The sequence below is a fragment of the Chiloscyllium plagiosum genome, unplaced genomic scaffold (assembly GCF_004010195.1).
Source record: "Chiloscyllium plagiosum isolate BGI_BamShark_2017 unplaced genomic scaffold, ASM401019v2 scaf_5791, whole genome shotgun sequence".
Classification (NCBI taxonomy): Eukaryota; Metazoa; Chordata; class Chondrichthyes; order Orectolobiformes; family Hemiscylliidae; genus Chiloscyllium; species Chiloscyllium plagiosum.
This window is the reverse complement of record NW_025214912.1, coordinates 7,445-13,779: the sequence shown is the minus strand read 5'-3', so window position 1 is coordinate 13,779 and position 6,335 is coordinate 7,445. Positions and strand designations below refer to the sequence as shown.

At 44.3% G+C, this 6,335-nt stretch overlaps 1 long non-coding RNA gene across 1 annotated transcript in view; it reads left to right on the top strand.

Moving 5' to 3' along the window:
• Positions 1 to 4,713, top strand: part of LOC122548073 — an 18,812-nt gene extending 14,099 nt beyond the window's left edge. Inside the window, exon 3 of the long non-coding RNA XR_006311161.1 lies at positions 4,301 to 4,713. This is a non-coding gene — a long non-coding RNA (uncharacterized LOC122548073). The remainder of the gene's footprint in view (positions 1 to 4,300) is intronic.
• Positions 4,714 to 6,335: the final 1,622 nt, after the last annotated feature.

Here is a 6,335-nt window from a genome sequence, read left to right as displayed (position 1 = left end):
TCTTCTGTCCAGGATCTGCCACCTCCCTGTCTGTTTCCTTTTGTTTCATTCTGCTGTTACATTACTGACTTGCAGCAAATGAGGGAAAGGAAGTGAACCCAGAAGGGGTGCAGAGTTTAACCAGGGACGGGAAGTGGTGGCATGGATCTGTTTATCAGCAACTCCATGAGAATGGGGAGGGTAAACATTAGGGGGTAGCAGAGGCAGAACGGTGGGAGAGAGTAAGTGGGCTGGAGGGTTACAGCTTTGGGGGAAGAAAGGGGAAAAATATTCCAGAGAAACTAGAATTGTCTGTTCTGAATTTCTAACCTGTACATATTCCTTTATACAGGGTGCTAGATGGTGAAGCTTTGCAGACTGAAATCTCAACATCACGTGCAGATCATGATAAAGTTAACCAGAATTTGAAGAAGCAAAGATAGAGAATCACTCGGCCAAAATCCTGCAACACTCTCCCTCCCAGCATTGTCGGTCTATCTGCACCAAATGGACTGTGAATGGTTCAAGACAGCAGCTCACTACCATCTTCTCAAGGGTAACTAGAGATGGAGTATAAATGCTGGCTGAGCCAGTGATGCCCATATCCTGGAAATGGTTTCTATCTCTAGTTGCTAAAACCCAGTTGATGTTACTGCAGGATGATGAGGGATGCTGAGTGCATCCTTCAGGAGGCAGCACCATCACATTAACCCTGCCTACACCCACACAGTAACACCGCAACGTCACTGAAACAAAAGGCAGTGAAACCAAAGGAGGACTTCGATGAATTTACCTCGAAGAACTATATCTAAGGGGATTGGAACACAGCAGGAACAGGAGACTGAGCTGGATGGTCAGCTGTTTCCCATTGAATGGTGGAGCAGGATTGAAAGGCTGAATGGTCTCCTCCTGCTGCTATCTCCAGGTATGTATATAGCCATTGAGCCCAGGTAGGAAGCAGTAGGCAGGGCAGGGATTCTCCAGGAGATTGCACTTCCACAACAGTTTTCAATGAGGGAAGGTTTGATGGATTTTATTTAATATTTGTCTTTTAAATTAAAAAAAAATAAATTTGCAAACCTTGTGTTAAAGTTTATGCCAGAATAAAAGTAAAAGAATCGAAACGATCTGAATATAACAGTTGTTAAAATTTCAAACGCCCTGTAAAAACAAAATCCTGTCTATTCCCGGACACCATCACTTCCCAGTTACTCAAATTCCAGGGAAATATTCCCTCCCTGACTGAACCATTGGTTAGATTTAACTGCTTTTCAGTTCTCGTTCTGTGAGCTGTGAAGCGTTCTTTTTCCCCCCATTTCTCCGACTCAGAAATGTTATCTCACACAGAGCTGTGCAAACTTCCCACCATCAACATCATCATTACACCATTTTGCTTTTGGTTACCAGCAGTAAGCCACCCGTGTAACTAATTGAATATTTCCAAACAAGACCCCTTACAGGCAAAGCAAACCATTACAAGTGACAAAGTGAGAAGGGACTAAATCAAGGTAGAGCTGTAGGGAGGTGGCAGCGACAGAGATAAAGCAAATAGCCCCGGCAGTGCCCACCTCTATCTAAAGGCATCGAGAGCATTGATACACACCACATGCTCCTTCTCCGAGGACACCCTGCTGTGTAGCGTTTATCCTCAATCATAGAATAAAATCCCTACAGTGTGGAAGGAGAGCATTGGCCCATCAAATCCCACCGACCATCTGAAGAACATCCCACCCACTGCATTCCATCCCTGTAACACTGCATTTCCCATGGCTGATCCATCTAGTCTGCACATTCCTGGACACCATGGGCAGTGTAGCACGACTGATCCACCTAACCTCATCTTTTGACTGAGTGTGGGTCCTTTGGTTTCCTCCCAATTGTGGGGAGAATGAGAATGTGGAAACTCCACACAGGCCTCCAAGGCTGGCCTCCGACCTTGTACCTGGTGCTTTGAAGCAGAGATGCTTCAATCCCAATTTAAATCAAAACAGATTTTCCCTGCTCTTTGTCACATTGCTGTTTGTGTGGCCTTGTGCTCAGAGAGACATCCTGAGGTTCAGAAAGAGGCAATATAAATTCAGTCAACTCCAGCCCGTTTAATGTGGTTAACACCAACAACAATATCAATATTCCAACAGTGTCATCATGTACAAGGTCCAGTCCTGACTCTGATGAACAGTAACTGCAGAATCAGAGTCCTGCAGTGATGTGTGAACTCTACCCCACACGGAGCAGAGGGATGACCACTTCCCTGTGTGCACTGACTGGTCTCAGTCATATTGAAGATGCAGCAAATCCCTTGTCACACTGAGAGGTAAACAACTCCTATCCAGTGTGAACCCTCTGGTGTATCAGCAGGAGGGATGAATCACTGAAACCCTTTTCACACACTGAGCATCTGAATGGCCTTTCCCCAGAGTGGGCTCACTGGGGTCTCAGCAGATCAGAAGACTGGGTGAATCCTTTCCGACACATGGAGCAGGTGAATGGCCTCTCCCCGGTGGGAACGCACTGATGTCTCTGCAGTAGAGAGATTTGAATGAATCATTTCAAACACATGGAGCAGGTGAAGAGTCTAAATCCTCTGTGCCCTCTCTGGTGCCTCAGCAGATTACAAGAGTGAATAAATCCCTTCCCATACATGGGGTCGGTGACCAGCCTCTTCCCAGTGTGACTGTGTCAGTGAGTGTCCCGATGGGAGGGGTAAGTGAATTCCTTCCCACAATCCCCACATTTACACAACCTTACCCTGGTCCTATCACATTGATGTCTTCCCAAATCACATGACCAGTTAAATCCTCAACCACATGCACAACACGAATGGTTTCTCTGGGCTGGGAATGCTGTTTTCCCCTTCCATATTACGTATAATGTTCGGGACCTCCGGAATTGGGTGCGTTAAATGTGATGTTAAAGCTGAGTTTCCCATCTGTGAACTCTCTCTGTAAAACAAATTTATCTCCTTCATTACTACAGCTCCCAACACCAGCTCTCCCTTTAGTTCTCCTGAAATTCTAAATTTGGACTAATGCAATAATGTGGCTTTCTCTCACTTGTTTCTGAAAGTCAATTAGGATGATTTTGAATAACTGGACTTTACTAGCCAAACTCGTTCCTACTCTATATACGAATTTTAACCCATGGGAAATGTGTTACCAGCTTCGATGACCGTTATAATACTCTGACCACTTCTATGGAGTCGGTATAAGTCGATTCTAACAATTATCAATAGATTGTATCTAAACAGGATGCCCACACAACAGTAGGTGCTCTGACACTCAATGCCCGTAAGTTGTTATTTTTCTTAAAGCCCCGCATGTGTCTGGCAATCTGGCAATACAATTGAAGATAGTTAATACAGTAACCTTACAGTCTCAGTTGCCAATTCCAATCCATGAAGCAGTCAGTAACCCGCCCCAGTGAATTGAATTCTATCAACAGCTTTGTCCTGTCAGGAGAGATTGAGGAGCATGAAGCTATCTGGAGGACTAAAATATGAAACACTTGAAATGAACAAAATTCTTCAAGAGCTCAATAGGATAGATATAGGATGATATGCACCCTGGCTGATACGTCTTGAATGAAATAAGCACTAAGCGGTATCTTTACCCAGCATCCCTTTAGCTGCATAAATGTTTAAGATTTAGTTGCTGCTCTTATTCCACTCTCTTATTGAATCCCATTTGTAACTGCTGTATTGTTGGTGGCCGTGCAAATTGGTGACATTTGATTCAATCTATCCTAAAACCTCTCTGTATCTGCGACTCGCTTTTGTTCAGAGACCCTCATTCAATCTGACCTCTTTACAAACCCTGCCCTGATATTTCCCTAGAGGGCTCAGAATTAAATGTCCACAGAATTGTTACTGCACAAAAGGAGGCTGATCACCTCACCGAATGCTATTCTTCTACCTTTACCCCATAAACCTTCCCATTTGTCCTATTCCAATAACTGTTCTGTTCGATTCTATTCTCTTCATTATACCTGGCTCCCATTGTACTCTTTGGCAGTGCATTCCTGACCATAAACCTTCTCTGCATGAAAACACTTTGTATCATGTTATATGTGCTTCTTTTGTCAATCCCTTTACATCGGTGCCTCCTCATTATTGATTCTTTCATGAAAGAGAGCAGTTTCTCCTGGTCTACTCTCACTAGATCCCTTTTGGAGGTATCTTTACCCAGTGTACCCTGGGATGGTGAATATCATCTCTCCCGGTCACAGAAGACCAGTGCGAGACCATTCAGTTGCTTTCACTGTGTGACTGGGTTCAGGACACCATCCAGCCTCACTGTACTTTAGCGAATACACACTGGGAGAGACCATTCACCTGCTCTGAGTGTGGGAAGCAGTTCATTCAGATATCCAGCTTGATGAAACACCGGTGAGTTCACAAGTAACCACAGTGATTGGATTTATTTTGTTTGTTCATGGGATCATGGCATCACTTGCTGGGGCAGCATTTGTCATTCATTCTGACTGCCTAGAAGATGGTCCAGGGTCAACCCCATTATTCAGGGTCCGGATTCACATGTCTGCTGGACCAGGTTAGAATTAACAGTTTCCCAGACCCAATGACATGAAGAGTTGATTTCTGGCCTATTATTTATGTAATGATAATGAATAATTTTTGCAGTTGAATTAAAAGTGAAAAACCAAAATGTGTTTTATTCTGATTGAGCACGTCCTCCTTTTTTCTCAGTTGTTATTGATAGTCTCATTCCTCTCGCACCAGAACCTGTTGCAGGGAGTGTTACAGAAAAGGCAGAATGGTCAGCTGCAGCTGGTCACCTGACTGGTCACTGGACTCGAAAGGTTCACTCTCCACAGATGCTGCCAGACCTGCTGAAAATTTCTTTTTTTATTTCTGATTTCCCAGCATTTGCAGGTGGTTAGTTTTTCAATATTCATCTTGTCTGATGCAGAGGAGTTTATTGATGAGTTTAGATAGTTTTTAATGGCAGAGCAGGGTTGAGGGGCTGAATGGCCGCCTCCTCTTCCAGTGAAAGTTGTCCATCTGCAGCTTGTGTCAACATTTCCCCTCGCTGCTCACTTCACATCCATGTCTAACACACTGTTAAAGACTGAGCAAACTTCAGTGTTTGAGCTAAACCTACTAATGTTCAGTGTGCCTCTCCTGCCACCCAGGTTTAACTCTCATCGTGGAATGCTGTCTCGTATTACTGTGGGAATGCCCACAAAGGACTCAGCCTGGAGTCTGTATCCCCTGGGGTCCACAAACCCCGGTTTATTTCCTCCTTCCTCTTTCATTCTGGCTATTGAACTCTCGGTTTCAATCCAATCTCCTGTCATGCTCTTCAACATGCCCATGTGGGTGGGCTAGAGGAAGCTGGGATTTAATGAAGAGAAGTGGGGATTAGGCGGAAGCACGAGGAGCGGTGACAGCAAAGACCGTACTCATTGTAACGGCAGAGTTTCTCTGTGACCCAGTGAGTGGTGAGGCACCTGAGTTTGTGGGGGAGACATTCAATCAGGGATTTGGTAAGACACTCAGACATTGACCTGTCCATCTGATTGTTAACTCAGACAGACAGAAAGAAAGATGCACGTTTAGATAGCACCTTTGATGACCTGGGGCAATAAAACATGCTTCCATCTCAATTATTTCAACCACAAATCTCTGAAAACACAGGCACAAAGCTTCCTACTTGTACCAGGTTGTCTCTCAGCCTCCTCTTGAGAAAAGAGTTTTAAGCTGTTTAGACTTTCCTGGTGATTATAACCTCTGTGTTCCTATAAGATTTGTGACTGAACCTTTATTTTCCTGTTCCTTGTGAGTGATGCCAGCAGCAGAAACAGGTCCTGACCTGTGCGGGTTTCGATTGGAGTATTTGTATTTAAAAATTCATTCTCACCCTCACGTACAAATTGATGTAAAACAGAAGGAAAGGAGTGAGTGAGCACCCACAGAAACACAAAGGCAGCGTGTGTACCTGAGCTGAATGAACCTGGCATGAGGAAAACGTGACGACAATCACAACTAGTTAGAATCACAGAATCCCTTAGGTGCAGAAAGAGGCTTTTCGGTCCATCAAGCCTGCAATGACCTGCTCTCCCACCCTACCTCTATTACCTCTCATTTACCATGGCTAACCCAACCCGCTAAACCTGCACACTACAGGCCATGTTAGCACAGCCAATAGAGCAAACCTGCATATCTGTGGGAGGGTCACAGATTACATCCAAATGCTCAGAATTGTGGATGAATTCTCACGAATATTTGACTCTGATACAAATGCTCTGTTTTTAAAAATAAAATCTGGGAGAAACTGCAACCAGAAAGATTTCCAATTATCTCTGGAGGAAGAGAATTCAAAACTCGTGCCATTGACCCA